General features: G+C 46.5%; 1 protein-coding gene across 2 annotated transcripts in view; it reads left to right on the top strand.

Annotated features, from left to right (window-relative positions):
- LOC146183745 (uncharacterized) overlaps nt 1-16,313 on the top strand; it is a 269,633-nt gene that overhangs the window by 223,930 nt on the left and 29,390 nt on the right. For both annotated transcript variants that reach the window (XM_084609189.1, XM_084609188.1), the window contains one exon: nt 9,016-9,069. The gene's annotated coding sequence lies outside the window, so the exon portion shown is untranslated. The remainder of the gene's footprint in view (nt 1-9,015; nt 9,070-16,313) is intronic.

The following is a 16,313-nucleotide window of genomic DNA, read 5'->3' as shown; positions in this document are numbered from 1 at the left end:
CAATGATGCAGTCATCCACGTCTCAGTGCACGCATATCTCCCATTTCCTTCTTGCTCATGCATGTCACGAAATTGCGACGCTACCCACTGAAGAGGTCGAACTCACAGCTCAAGATTGAAATGCAAATGCCCAATGACCACGCTTACCGATGCTGTTTGCGGCTGCACTGAGACTCGCTCATTTTTATGCAGGAAGAACGGGACTGTGAATGAAGTCGACGACCTTTCGCCCCACGCGTACTCTCCGCTCACCCATATATTTATAGGGTCAGCTGAGCGGACATCAGAGTGACCGCCGTCGAGCGTGGCGAAACATTGAGCGTCGCTCCGATCCACCCACTGAAATTCGTCAAAACTTGCAGAGTGGGGGCTATGCGTCGATTTTGCAATGTCACTCGTGACGTCACTCGCAGCCCACCAGAACGCCCCACTGAAATTCGTCAGAATGTGTAGAGCAGGGGCTATGCGTCGATTATTGCAATGTCACTCATGACGTCACGTGCAGCACACCAGATCGCCATGCTGCTGTGGCTGAAGCCAATGGCAAAGAAATCTACGCCACACAGACGCCGGCATATGCGTATACTCGGGTAATTTTTGTTGCCTACGGGCGAACCTGTCCATTCTGAGCAGCTCCCACGCGGTCGGCGGGAAGAAAAGGCGCCTTTTGGCGACATCAATTCCTTCTCAGTCCGCAGACGCGCCTCGGGCTTCTGCCAAAGTCACTTTCTTCCAGGCGGAAGGTCCGTAAGCCTTGCAAGACTCATTAAGCGGACGTGGATCGGAGCTTGACTTTGACGATAGGCGGTTCGCGGCTACTCCATCGCGGTCATGAAGTGGTTGCGTTTATAGAGTCGAATGTTTTCCCGCTAAAAACTTTGGCATCACGCGAGTCGGTCGGCTTACTGTCTTCGGGTACTTTTCTGCACCTCTTATAAATGAGAGCAGAGATCACAGCGAAAAGAGTTCGCTCGAAATGTGGCAGTGGGCCCACCAGTAGCGAACAAAGCAAGCATCTGTGTCCAAGGTGTCCAGCGTCTCCCGTAATAAGGAGCGCCGTTTGGACGGAGAATCCGGGTGACGCGTTTCCTTTGTTTGTCACTCTTCTCGACCTGGCACTGTTTAGGGTTAGTTTGGCTGGCTTTATCGCATACTCCCATTCTCTTAACGGCAAGATCTTATTGGGGTAAACACAGCAGTGCCTAGTGGTAGATGTTATCGCGATTAACTCACCAACCGGAGAAACAGCTTCAGCATCGTGCGTTCGGAGCGGTGAACGAAACTTCTATAGGCTTCGTTTCTTGCATGGGGACGCTAAATAAACGTGGCGCAGCTGGAAACCCTAATGGCGGCAATGTTTTCCCTTTCAATAATTAATCGGCAGAAAACTAATTGCTTTATATATATTTCCTGTCATGCTTCAGTGCTCTTTTACCACCACGAAACATGGCTTGGGCCTCAGTGCTCAACTATGACGCTCTTTGGAGCTTATACAATTGTTGTTCGGCGCAGTCCATTCCTTTGCGCAAGTCAATTTCGATGATAAACAGTTCCGCTTAAGGGGTGCCAATGCACGGTTCAGGGCTTTTCCGACGTGCTCAGTCCCGAAGCGCCTTTCTCTCGGGTTCGCGCGCATTTCGTGGAAGCTGTAGAATTGGCGCGTTTCTCGCGCGACCAGCACGGCGCACGAAATTCAGACGCTCAGCTTTTTTGTTTTTGTTTTTTTTTTTCCGGAGGAAAGCGCAAAAAAAAAAGTAAAAAGAAAACGAAAGTTGAAAAGGCTGAAGGAAGCCTGAATCTAAATTTCTAGTCTGCTCCGAATCGGGGAGCTGTTGTTTCATCCGTCATACACGGTCTTTCCAGCGGAACGCAGGAAAACTCGTCTCCCAGCGAAGGCGATGATGTAAACGATGCTCCGCCGTTTGCAGAGCAGCCTTCATTTGTCACCGCGCATTGCTGCGCCCTATTCGCAACTGAATCTAGGAAAGAAACACGTCGGAGCGCCTGTGAGTCCTCGCGCAGGCATAAACCCTTACTTTTTTTTCTCTCTCTCTCTTTTCTTGAGCCTATGCTCGACACGCGTCTTCCGTAACAAATGTCTTTCTCGAAAAACAAACCTCGAGCTCGTATATCGGGCGGCGAATGAAAAAAACAAACAAACAAAAACGCTGGTGCCGGGCGTCGTGTTTACCCTCGTCTTGCACGGCGTCGTGAACCTGCCGCTCTTAGGCGTTTGTTGTGTCGGATGACAAAGTTGCCGGCCGCGATGTTGCGGGAAAAGCAGACAGAAGTCGTCGAGGAGGGGACGGAGATGGACGAGGTGGCGAAAATATTTCCTTCAGCGGTTGCGGCGGCGAAACGTGCGGCCGGACGGAATAATTACGCCTTTCGCTGCCCTCGTCTCGAAGCTGCTTCGCACGTTGTTCGTGTACCCACCGGCCCGGTTCGCCCTTCTCACTGCGAGTCCTTTCTCTTCCCCGCCCTCCGCGAAAGGGTTGCTGTTGGGACCGCCCGCTGCTGTCTGCGCCCTGCTACCGTCTTCACTGCCAAGCGCGTGGGATGAGTGATGCGTGAACGCCGAGTGAATCGTCGTGAGCTGGCTGCGAGTTTCGAACAGCCTACTTTTGCTTTTCGGCACATCTAGTACCGCGTTTTCACCATTAATTTTTTTTCTTCATGCTTTCTTTATTTACCTTCAGCTTCTGAAGGTACTCGGCAGGGGGACAGGACACACCTTGGCCGCAAAAATATTCGCGCTCATTCATTTTTCCGTGCCACTCCGGCGGAGTGGCGCTGCTCATAGTAAACAAGTGCGCCCGGGAAGCATTCGGAGCGTGCTCATAATTCCACCCGCTAGCCCCCTCTCCCCATTCCTTTCTTTCTGATCCCCCGCAGCTTACGGGCTGATCGGGTAGGCGTTTGCCGTAAGCAGTCTAATTTCCTTTGGCCTTCTGATGACCTTGTAAATGAAATAAATGGATACAATGGTTATCATGATTTGCTGCAAAATTCGGCGACAAGTGGAACGCAGTCATTTCGCAGTTGGCGATGCACCTTGTGACGTAGAGTGGGAAGCCAATGTCCATGGGTTGTGCAGTCACAGACGATTACAGGGAGCGAATTGCTTCTGAAACGTCTTCGCGGCGCATCCGGTCTTTGTTTTCCTCCGGAGCCGCTCTTTGCATCGGCTTTTGCGCAGCGCAGAGTGGTGTCTTCACTCTGAAGACGCCTTTCCTCACACTCTGCACGAAGTCACTCGGGCTTTCGATGCAGATTAAAGTAACTGAAAAAAAAAAAGAAAACATGAAAATTCATAATTAGATTTCTTTTTATCGCCCAGGAATAAGAAAACAAATTTAAAAATTCAAAATGGACTCCGCTGCACAGTACTCCTTCACTACGCACTGTAAAAACAAAGGCGCCACTGAAGCTCACACTATCCATCACCAGTCTGCGGTCCTTTTTCGGATATTACTTTGCACACACGAACGTGTTTCGGCCTCAAACTCAACTCATATTGCTATGCGGGCCTTATTGATAAAATATATTGTCCTGAAAAGGCTTTTAAGGCTCCTTTTTCGAGTGTAATATATATACTTACTTTCTACCGAGCTACACCATAAGCGTTCCTATCAAAACTGAGAATAGTTTTTTTATTGCGAAAGCAATACTACTCGCACTTTCAAGCCTTCGTGTGACCCGGCCGCAGTTACGTCTTACCCACGTGACGCGCTGACGTCACACCCCACGTGACACACGGGCTAGCAGGAGCTGCCAACTTGGGTCTCTCGTTTCACATGGGACGGTTATGTCAGAATCAGCCTGCTAGGACCCTGGCATTCACGTTACCCTTATAGGCCACTGAGGCACGTTCATATGGGTTGGTTAAAGCGAGGCTTTATATGTGGGCTGAGGAAGAAGAAAAAGGACGCTCGGTCACCAGAAGCTAATGCTTTTTCGCTCAATATTTGGTTCAGCAGCGTTGAACCCTTGTAATTTTTTTTCTACACTTTCATATTTTCTGATTTAAAAAACGAAAACAACAGCGTCTTTTTTTAACCCTTTGAATTTCCGAATATTTGACATTTCTACGTCTCCGCGGGCTTTCCTAGATCTCTCTGCAACGCTTGTCCCCGCATCGAAATATTTGTTATCCCTGTTGTCGCTGAACGCTGCGCAGAAGGCAAGCCAGCTTGACTAGCAATGGCTTGCGCGAGTGTGGACGTAGTGAAAGAGGAGCACAAGCAGCGCTGGCTTCCGCGGCAACTCTGCGTGGTGCGGACGCCGCCGACGTCGAGGTCTCGCGGTGTCAGTGGCGTTCTAGTGGTACGAGCATCCGCCTCGCATTCAAGCTCCAGTGTCGCTGGGCTGATACGAGAGGTACAAGCTTTGCACTGGCCTGATACTCGGCTTAGCCGGGGGTGAACTGATTGGCAAATGGGTCTATTAGTCCGCCTTGAGGGAAAGAAAAAAATACCCTGTGTCATGGGGTTCATTGACGGAGCTGCCTCATGATCACTTCTATCACGTGGCCATCGTTATTTTTAGAACTACTATTTTTTTTTGATGATTGCTTAACACTAGATATTTGCATTTTGAATATATAATATCAGCCTTCATGTAATGCCCCAATCATGGGGACCTCTAAGGTAATAAACTGAACTTAGCTGCAATTTCTCCGTGAACTACTATCATCATCTTCATTATCCAGCATTGCCACACTGTTGCCGTAGTGTCTATGCTTGGGTATGGTGGCGACGATTTCTTTTCTGATTAGAAGATATTTTCCCAGTCGATTTCAGGTTGTCTGAAACGTGTCCAAGTTAAGACAGTGAACGATACCATAACTTTCTTTTTGCTGGCGACGGGAAGAAACGAATAATGACAAAAATAAATTGCAGGAGAGTTGAAATCCGGGCTAGTGTGCACATGCATTTAGAACGAGCACCAGTAAAAAACGACGAAGTGCACAGGGATCGAGAAAAGCCATACAGCGAAGGCTGCAGACTACGAACTGAGCTTTACTGATGAGCAGGATTCTTGAGAATCACTGCATGCACGCTTTGTAAGTCTACTTGATGGAAAGAAGTAGTTGACTTTTTATATAATTTCGGCTACTGCGGCTACTTTCCTTTTTTATTTTTTCTGGATGATCTTTTTGACTTCGCTGCGCAACAAAGCTCAGCTGTTTGTCTAGCCTTTGTTATGAAGCTTTCCCCTCGTCCATCGTCCTTTTTGACTGACGTTTCTTCAAAAGCAAGAACGCTTTTTTCGCACCGGATAAAAGTGAGGCTAGTTTTATTGGAAATAAAAGAAAATAGTAAACCGCGGCAGTGCTTTCTTTTTTTCATTGAAGCGTGGTACGTACCCGTTTATTCAGGCAGGTGTGATGACTTGGATGCGGGTGTCTATGCAGATTTCTCCGTGCTTCATCGCAATCGATTTGCAGCTCCTGCCGCACTGCCGAACGCGCACCGACATTTCCTCTTATCTGTTCTCCTCGTATATCGCAAATCGATATTTGCCCCTTTGTAATTGGCGACTGTAGTCTTTGACGTTAAGGCTGGTAGCGAGCACGATTTAAAAATATTCTTACACCGTGGTAGCGAGCAGGTGCTGCCTCTCGCCACTTCTGACATCAAATGGAAGGATGACCAACAGAAAGTAGGCAAAAGAAGGGTAGGGAAAATAATCCATGGAATACATGGTTACTGTATATCTCTTTATCATACTGTTTAAGAAAAACTCACTGCAGAAGAAAAAATATGGCAGAAACTAGCCTGGGGCTTTTCGGACGTTTTGTAATTTCTTCTGAATTCAATTCTCAATTCATCGTTCATTTAGTAGATCTCTGAACGGGAGGGGCGCAAGAATGGATCATCTCAGAGCCTTAAAGGGTCACCTATACACGTTCCTGATGAGATCGGCACTGGATGAATCTGTGCAGTGCCCTAAACAACGAAGGGGTTTACGACAGCTTGCGAAAAAAAAAAACAACGCATAATCTGTAATGGCACTCATAACGATACAGAGTCCAGGCAGAGCAAACAGGGAGTGCAGCCTCTATTTTAGCTTCACAATGATGCTTCATACGTGGCCGCGGACCCGGCAGTCGATAATGAGCGCTCGGTGTTCAGGAGTGCTTCCTTGTGGGCTAAGGGGAAATCGATTGAAATCTCCGAAGGCTGGAGAATTGTGTGAGCGAGCCGTTTTCGTAATCACTGATGATGCAAGCACTCAGTACACCAGCTGTTGCCCCTATAGCTTGCAGCCGTTGGTGGTTTTTTATGGAAGGCAGAATTATGACTTTCAGATAAAAGATTTGTGGCAAATCTTGGGAAAAGTGAATTTGCTGTCTACTTGTCAGCTTTGGCTAGGCTCTAACGCTTACTACATTTTGTACATTCAAAGATACCACCTCATAACGAATGATGTGAAGACGAGGTGTAGTCTAGACGTTTTTGAGCGCTGATTTTACACTTAGCTTTGCAACGCATGCAGTGCAGGCGTACAGGTGTTGCCACCAGGTGAAGTGTCGCGTTATTTCTTTAAGACTGAAAAGTAGAATACGCGTCGTTTCTTTGAATGCTCACATTTTTACGGACACCTATTGCGACACATTTCAGCAATAAATTTACCTTACTGTGGAAATGGTGGCGCAAATGCTCGGCAACCGCGTCAGCGGCTGTTGCGCATTTTGTAGTTTAAGTTCTTGTCTGGTGTCAGCGTAAAAACGATTCACCAAAGATCTGAACGTTCTTCCTTTCTTGCGTTAGAAGGCGGAACTATAAAAAGGGGACCCGTAAACACACATCCCATGCTATGTACACATGAACGCAAATAAAAACCAAAGAGAACAAGTGAGGACACCCCTACCTGTGCTGCGTCGCGAGGACCAGGTGTCGAGGCAAGGCCTGCTTTTCCCGTCCTAACCTTGAACTTTCTTCCTGGATGGTGGGCCGTAATTACACCGCGAGCTCATTCCTCCTCGTAGGTAATGACGCCCCGCCCATCTGGGCCATCCATGCCGAAGGCGCGCGCGTTCCGCAATGTGCGTGTTGGGCAATCCTCGAAGCCGATTTTATGCTTCTGCTGCCGCGGCCATGGACAGCACAGGAGTGAGCGCTGCGCGCCTCTTCGCGGGCGTCTCTGGTATCGGAAAGCGCGCTCACGATTGAACACGTGATCTAAAAATATATAACACCAGCAAGGGCAAATGGAAACTGCTCTACTCCGAATAGATGGGTGCGGGTTCCCGATCATTCGGAAGTTCATACGTGTGGACTCGACTGTGCAACCTGAATCACTATAGCCTGGGGAGTGTTCGAGGCGGGAATTTTCCGAACCTCGATGATTGCGCTAAACACATACAGAGAAGTATTTAATTGGGTCTTACAGCCTTGAACGTACCTCCGTTCTGTTCCCGCGTTTCCCGCGACTCAATGAAAGGTGCTGGCGGCATAGAAGCTGCCACCGTGTACCTATAGGAACTTTACATATACTACTGTCATGCAACGTTGGATGCTGACGCGCGTTGTTAAGTGCGACTCTCTGCCACTGCAAACATGAGCCGTGCAAGTTGGCGCAAGTTAATTTTGCGAAATTTCATCACCTGGGGTGCTTCAACAAATGAGACAACTCGGAGAAATGCTCAGTTTCCTCAGCATTGCTTTGGTGCTACTGGGAAACGAACTAGAAAAACAAAAACAAAGAAGCAGTCGCTCAGAGAAATCACCCTTCACTCAAGTGAATCGCCTAAAACATCAGAGACACGACGGCTATAGCCTAAGAAATGTCATTTAGGTGATTTACATGACACGAGTTGTAATAAAAAAAAAACACATTTTATGCTGATTGCGCAATCTTCTATAACCCGCATTCACTAGGGTATTCCGAGCAGCTTGGACTGACCACAAGTTATGATATCTTAAATTGTGCCAATGGTGACAATGTGTAGCGGTGGTAAACAGATAGCCCTCCTGACGCGGACACCTTTGCGCTATATAACTCGAACAAAAGTGTCCATTAAAACTTTGAAAACAAGCGAAGGAACTACGTTTGCTTATCGTCCTTTTCGACTTTCCACAAGTAGACTTGTTCAAGGAAAGGAAAACGAAAACAGGGCAGAGAAGCTGATAGGGAATTTTTCTGACCGTGTTGGCCAGTCAGCAGTGAGCTCTAAGGTCTCCAAATAACGAAAAAAATGAAGAGATAATTCATCCAACCGAATGCCGTGTTTTGAAAAGTCTAACAACTTCCGCTCACAAAACGCTGCACGGCGCAGGTTTTTCGATAAAACGTTACATTTTGGAGCAGGCCACTGCTCTCTGTTGCACCGGTACATGGTCAGTAAAAGAACATTTTAAACCTCTTTCCGTAATCTTAGTAATGAGTTTGTTTTGAGTGGCCGGGACTCAAGCGGTTCAGTGCATGTATTCCCCAGCACAGATCGGTGGCGATAAAGGATCCCCCTTACGAAAGGTGGGTCGCTGAACACTGCGTACAATAACAACCGGGAAATAAATATCAGCCAGTGAAAAAGATGCAGGTTACCCGACCAGGCACTCCAGTCTGCCAGATAAGAAATAAAAAACAACAAAGAACAGCTTCTATCTGGGAGTCCCGAAGAGCGCTCGCTTTGGTCGGCTGCATCAACTTCGCTCACATGTATACTTCCTTCTCAATGCAAAGTAAAAAAAAAAAAAAAGAATTGCAGCCCTACAGCTCAACACAAAAAATAAGGCACCTTTTTTTTTTTTTGCTGCACGGTCTGTTTCACTTAGCTCAGAACGGCGAGGAACGCATTTTGCTTCACTTCTTGCTGCCTTCACGTATGCACTGATCGTCCAAGCGATCCTTTCAATGCGAGCAGTTCTCGATCGAGTCTCGATTTGATTACGGGAGACTTCCAGTTTGTGGGCCCGGAATTTGTCTCCGCGACCGCATTGATTACTTGACTCGATGCGCCGCTTCATTCTGTAGCACTCACGGTGTTTGTTCTCTTCCTGTGTGCAGGTGCGCCTTTTAGAAGAGCCCGTCTTGGCCGAGAATGACGACGTAAAACACGAGGTGAGTGATGTCCTCAAATATAGGGGTTGTTGTCATGGGAAAGGAGGGTGAAAGAGTAGAGGAAAATCTATAATTCACGTGAAAGCACAGCCACAAGGCTTTGGTTTGACGTGGACTTTTGAGGGAGCATCAGCGTTGGGGCACAGGGAAACCATGGCTAACCCTGCTATCACAGTGATCGTGTCTCGGATCATAATACAAGTGCATCGCTATGGCTCGATTAGCAAGGTTGCAACTGACGATATTGCGCCAACGTAGCGCTAACGCATGAACATGGACGCATGAACACTGGCCTTTGCATTTTCATCATCATCAACATCAGCCTGACTATACCCACCGCAGGGCGAAGACCTGTCCCATATTTCTCCAATTAACCCGGTTCTGTGCTAGCTGCATCCACTTGACCCCTGCGAACGTCTTAACCTCATCAGCCCACCTAACTTTCTGCCGCCCCCTGCTACGCTTTCCTTCCCTTGGAATCCAGTTTGTTACCATCAGCGACCATCGGTTATCCTCTCTTCGCACTACATGTCCTGCCCATGTCCATTTCTTCGTCTTGCATTTCTTTTTGCATTTTACATGTATTTATCTTTTCTGCCTTGCCACGGGCTATAAAGGGTTTAAATGGTCTTCCAAAACACATCGCTAACATATCTGATCCACTATGACTCAAAAGCGAATTGAGTACCATTTTGCGGTCAGAATAACTCTATTATATTGCGTTCACTGTGTGCAAGTTGATTTCGCCCAATACCGCTAACTATAGTATAATGTTATGATCCTTGGTTTATTACTTCCCATGCACGCTCCAATAATTGTTTGCAGTTTCAATTCTGTATTAGTGTTCACTTTTGTATTTTAAACTGTATACCGTTGTTGGTTTCGATATACTGTAACCCCTCACACAATGTTCCATGCTTGGAACCTGTGAGGTATTTGTATAAATAAATAAATAAATAAATAAATAAATAAATAAATAAATAAATAAATAAATAAATAAATAAATAAATAAATAAATAAATAAATAAATAAATAAATAAATAAATAAATAAATAAATAAATAAATAAATAAATAAATAAATAGCCGTTGTCATAAGCACTTGCTTGCACGGTGTAATACGAGTGCAGCGACAACTGGGTTCTCAGCGGTGTCTCAAGCTGTAATTGATTTCGTTCCATAACCATCCGTTTGTGTGAGAGAGCGCTGTGGCTATGAGGCTTATGCATTTGCACCGGAGGTTTCTGCCAGGGATAGAACTCCGAAAAGCACGAAAGAAACTGGCCCCAGCGGCTACGTTAAAAACTTGCACTTTTGATTTCACTGCGATTTTGACTAGTGCAACTTATCTCCCTCCGAACAATGTACCGCGGGAATAGCTTGTTTTCTTCACTATAATACAAGCCTCGCTCGCACGATGTCATTTTTTTTTTCTTTTGAGACTTTTTACCTGGAGAATATTTCTGTAATGTTGCTTGGGGGGCTTTAGTCGCTAAATTATTTAGTGGCCTGTGTTTTTATTCCTTAATAGTTCATCTACATTTTTCACGTGCTCGCCAGCGGCTTTGTATCCTACGAGAATGGCGCATGTAACAAGAATAGGGCTACAATACACACAAGCAGTTAAAGGCTTAAATGGTGCAGTTCACATAGTTCGCAAAGAAAGGAAACGTGGTGATGGAAAAGTACTTATACGAATTAGAGGCAGGCAGCTCAAGTCCAGTGGTGGTATAGATAAACAATATTATTGCGCACACGAAAAAAAAAGACAAAGGCAAATATATATATATATATATAAATTTTGTGCTTAGGTTTGCCCAGAGATAGAAGACTATTGAAGGGATTTTAGTGCTCAGTGAAGCTGAAAAAAAAAATAAAAAAAAGCTTGCGTTGTCAAGTTTTTACGTGACTACAGCAGGTGTTCCGAAATTTGTAGTAAAATGAAGCTGCATGGGGAATTAAGCATTTCCATGTGACAAAGGATGCACTAGTATACGCTAAGAATTTTTTTTTTCTTGCCTGACTCATTCGAAACGACAGCTGTCAATAATATTTCTCATGTTCAGTGGAATAAATAGTATAGAGACGGGTAATGAAAATGGTCGCGGCTGATGTCACCGTAGCCGTAGAGTGTGCAGTATAGAAAGATACAGTAGGCCGCTTCAAAATGGGCTCCTGCTGCTTTCTTCGCAACATTCTCAGGGTCCGCGACGACCATTCTCCCTCCTTTTTTGCTGCCTTGAAAAAAGAGTATAGTTACGCACAAACTTGAAAATGAGGTCCACAAATTGCCCGAGGCGAGTCGCGTTCTATATTTTTCGTATTTCTTTGGGTGCTTACCGTCGCGCACCTCGATATGACCTACACGTGGGAAATGTTTTCGCATCCGTGTCACGCCCAAGTCGTGAAAGTCGAACTTTCGACCGCGGTCGCAGGAGCTTCTGCGAGCGCGCGATCCATGCTGCTAGAGCGTGGTGCAGCAGCGCCGTCGGGACCATGCCCAGCTGTGTATACAGTCCAGGAGTACCCCGTCCGAGACTGCGCCAATATGCGGATCACGTGGATGTCGACTGCACACCCGTTAGCCGAGCTTCTGTCGAGAACCTGCTCTGTTCGGAGAGAGTCCTATTCAGCATTGCAGAACAGTACGAGATTGGAAGGGCGAAAGTTCAAGGCGTGAATGGCGCGGCTCCGGCCAGCGAAGAAGTGGGCTCAGTTGTGGCGGCGGCCGCGTTGATAACTTGGCGAGCCGTTGCGAGAGCGAGCAGCTTTGGGCTTCATCGCTATGCAGTGCAAGGCAGCGCTTTCGCGTCACGTAAGCGTTTCCCGATCAAGGTTGCCGAGGTGCGTGCTTCGATGTCGCCGCAGTGTTGAGCCACTGAGCGTATAGAAGCCGGGGCTGGAGACGCCGTATCTATGCTAGTCACGACGACATAGCGGTGCACTCTTTGCCAGCATGCTCCTCAGTGGTTTGGCAGGTTTGTACTGCTACATTAATACATGTCTGCGTGGGAAGTAAAAACAAAACAAATGCGGTGGCTTTAATGACCTACATTTCCCGCAGACTTTCCCCTTCGCCGAAAGCTGGCTGGCGCAGCAAATGCGGTTGTCGCAAAGCTAGTTCGTTGGCTGTTTGGTAGTGCAGTCATGTGCCTCCTGAACACGGACAAAAGTATTTACTTCCGCGTTAATGTTTATTTGTTGTCTAATGTAATGTGCATTGAGTGACTGCATAAAAGCACAAGCTATATAAAAAGCGAGAAAAGGGAGGAAACGTGAAGAACAATGTCTCCAGTTACGCGGAACTATTACTATTGTACTACAAAAACTGCACATCGCGAGGCACTTCATTTGGGAACAAAAGTCATTGTTGAATGGAGTTGAATGTTCTGTGTTTCCATTCAAGGTAGCCCTGACTAAGCATGATGGGGTGCCGTAGCGCCTTTATTGAAACTTCGCCCTTTGCTTCTCCATTTGCTTCTTCGTTCGCTTGTTTGGTCTGCGCGGCTCCTTGAAGTGTATGATCGAAACGAAAACGCCGTGAGTACTTTCTTTGCCAGAAGTGACTCGGCAAAGGGGGGGGGGGGGGGGGGGGGCGTCTACTCCTTAAAGAGAACAAGAATGAGATCTTGTGGCCTCTAGGGGTTTGTGGAAGGGGGAGGACCACAAGCTTTCAAAAGGTGAGGTGAAGACAACTGTTCTACTCAATTAGCGGAGATTTGTAAAATTGGGGCTGTCATAACCTCCCCGCCACACGACGAAAAGCCAAACCTCATTCATTCGTTACATTTGACAAGGACGACAGCATTCAACCCTTCGAAATGCAGAACTGTTCAAAAGTTTTGTAAGGTGCCTGTCGAACACATTTGCCTTCAGAATTATCCACAATGCTACTGCAAAAAAAAAAAGTAAGCTACATTTCGCGCAGCCCTAAATGATGTCGCGTGCTGAAATAGTTAAGTAAAGAGCCAGCGGACTCCACAGGTGTGCGCACACATGACGCCCCGAGGGGTACAGGGGTAGTCAGAAGTTCCCAGACCGCAGGGATTGCTTCTGGTAGGGATATTCTGGCACGTGAGAACCCAATAAAGCTACCAGCAATTTAGGAGGTTAGAATAATGATTCTTCTACACTCCGCAGGTATTTTGAGATTTGGGGCCGTCGCAACTGCCTGTCTATATGGCCCAGAAGACGACCCTGTGGCCTGGGAACTTTTGACTACCCCTGTACGTACCAGAGTCGTCGCCCGGAAACGGCCAAAGCCTGACTCGCAGTGGCAGCTACTTTGCCAACAAATGATTTTATTTCTATCAGACGTTTGGCAAGAGAGAAGAATGACATGACGGCAGGCTACAAGCTTGAAATTTATGCCACACACATTTTATTTTGACGCGATAGCGTTGCAGGCCTCCCTGTCAAGAAAATTCGGCGTCGGTGATATAGCGTTGTAAGATAAAAGTCACGGCGTGCATGACTGTGGTAGTTGGTAATCGGCAGGTGACGTGACCTGGCACTGATAGCTCGGCGGGTGCTGTTCCGTCACGAGACCGCATGACATGGTTGAGTGGGAAGGAGCTTCTAACATGGGTTGATGTGATGCGAAGATAGATATCTAATCTAACGGGACCCTTGGGTCCTGAGTGTGGCACGCTATCCCTAAGCCACGCAGGCACAGTTGTACGGCTTCGTTGAAGCGGGGCTTCATTTCTTCTTCGGGTGGCCTTTCACATAATACGCTAGCTTCTGAATGTACGCTGATCAGTATGCTTAAGATAATAGAGTCATAAATTAAGGGATTATTGATTGAGCGAGTAGCCACGTGCATGCATGTACGCGAACGATCGCCCGCAATGGGCGCTACCAGACGGGAGCCATCGACGCTGTCTGGTCGTGCACTTAAAAGCTGAGGTTAAGAGTCACCCCCCCCCCCTTCTCCGCACTGCCCTCGCCTAAGAAAAAGAAAAAAAAAAAAGCTATGCTCACGTTGTTCGTAAGTAGCACCGCCGAGAATGAATCTAGGTTTCGTATACAGGTTGCACGGTTCATTGCTGCATATTAAACTTGATTTAGAGACCAGACAAATTTCAGAACGAAAGATGTAGAGAGGTTGACTCCTCGGGAAGCAGAGGTCAACTAGAGAAGTTTCATTACTCCCGTGAGAGGGCGTGCGCATGCTTTATAGCGACAGTGACGATGGCGTGGTTCGAAGTAACGTGCTCTCTCTCTCTCTCTCTCTCACACACACACACACACACACACACACACACACACACACACACACACACACACACACACACACACACACACACACACACACACACACACACACACACACACACACGCACACGCGCACGCACACGCACGCACACGCACATGCACACGCGCGCACACACACACACACACACACACACACACACACACACACACACACACACACACACACACACACACACACACACACACACACACACACACACACACACACACACACACACACACACACACACACACGCGCGAATCAGAACAATACTTCTTCATAAGCAGAATGGACACATTGTACTCGATATACCGTGTGTTTCAGCGCACACATTGAAAGTTGCCACTAATAGGCTGCTTGAAAAAGAAATAATGTTTAGACAAACTGTCAGCAGTATAGCTCTCATCAGTAATACTAAACATCACTATAATTATCAGGTTAGTGACCCGAATTCAATACATAGTCAGTTTTACAATTACCACAGTTCGGTGGTTAGGGCCAAAGGCGACTTCACTGCCATCGAGAGTATAAGCTGTCACAATTTTTTTTTTTTCACGAAGAAAAGGCCGTTTCCTAAAGCCTTCAACGCGAGATTTGGCGGTTTTTGTCGCCCGAAACCGAAGCACAGAAAGCAAGAGACGCCGCAGAAAGTTCAGTGCAAGCATAGCGTCCGCTGGTGATGTGTTTCTGTGCACACCGACGCCCAAATCGAACTATATCCGCCTTATTGTATGCCGCGTTAATGCAGTTTACTTTGCTTCGTTGCAGTACTGCCTCTGTACGGCTACGAAGTCATCACTTGCCCTAAATATCAGGCTGTGATCAATAATTATTTTAATTAGCCAGGTAATTAGTGTGGCGTTCCAACATTTTTACTTACGCCGCACCTGGCAGTGTGCTCGTTAAAAAAATGCTCTTCGAATCTCGGAAACTGTTGGTTGGAACATGCGCTGCAATGACCACATAAAAATCACACACGCCTGTTTACTTTGTGCGGATTGCGTAGTTTTGCAGCAACGTTACAGACTAGCCATTGTAAATGCTGCGCAAGCTATTTTATGGGGCTCATGTATTATACTCCTTCCGAATTCCTGTAAGGCTTTCTTCCTTGTCAGCGGTTATGTGAGTGACCCGAAACGGACAGCTTTGTTTTGGCTCCGTCTGCACACCGCACGCCTTGATGCGGTGCACACAACATTTCAGAGAAGCGAAAATCGGCAAGTGGCTGCAGCGAGGTCAGAAAAAAAATTCGACATTGTCACCCTAAATATAAGGGATGTTTTTTGTTTTTAAATGTTTACAGCTTGTCGTTTTAAAAAGTCGGAAATACGACGGCGTGGACTGCACCGATGAATTGTACAGAATGGCTGTGTACATATGACAGAGTTCAAAATTTAATGATTAATCAAGCAAAATTAGCCAGTTAACTTTATTATTTTTTTTTTACCTTAGGGTGCAAGATTGTATTGCCACATTGAAGGCTGTCAGCATCGAAGGTGAAGTAAGTTTTCCTACTTTCATAGTCTGCAATTTCAGACATCAAAAATGCGCATTTGAAATCTCGTTGAGTTGTCTTTGCTGCGTTCCATATTTATAAAATGCTGTCGCTGCCATCTCTTGTTCTTGTGCATATAGACGCCAGTTGGTATGTTTAAGGACGTAGAAGAAAAAGACAACCTGATTTCGGCGACGATACACGCGCAGCAACGGCATTTTATAAATATGCAACGCGAAAAAGCTAACTCTACGAGCTTTTATAATACGCCGTTTTGATTTCCGATATTTGCAACCTCTCTCCGATTACGAAAATTTGAAACCAGGCCTCACCTTCACTGCTGATGGCGTTCTATTTTGGATTGTAAACTTTCTCCGCAAAAGGAATATTAAAAGTGATCATAGTTATTCTTGGGTAAATAATCGCCGAGTTATTTAGATTACCTATGTAATTTCCGCGTTGCTGTACAATACATGTGCATAAACCGCATCGAC

The sequence above is a fragment of the Amblyomma maculatum genome, chromosome 7 (assembly GCF_055883805.1).
Source record: "Amblyomma maculatum isolate TAMU_Amacu chromosome 7, ASM5588380v1, whole genome shotgun sequence".
In the NCBI taxonomy this organism is placed as follows: Eukaryota; Metazoa; Arthropoda; class Arachnida; order Ixodida; family Ixodidae; genus Amblyomma; species Amblyomma maculatum.
Note: the sequence above shows the minus strand (reverse complement) of the source record. Positions and strands in the feature narration are given on the sequence as shown.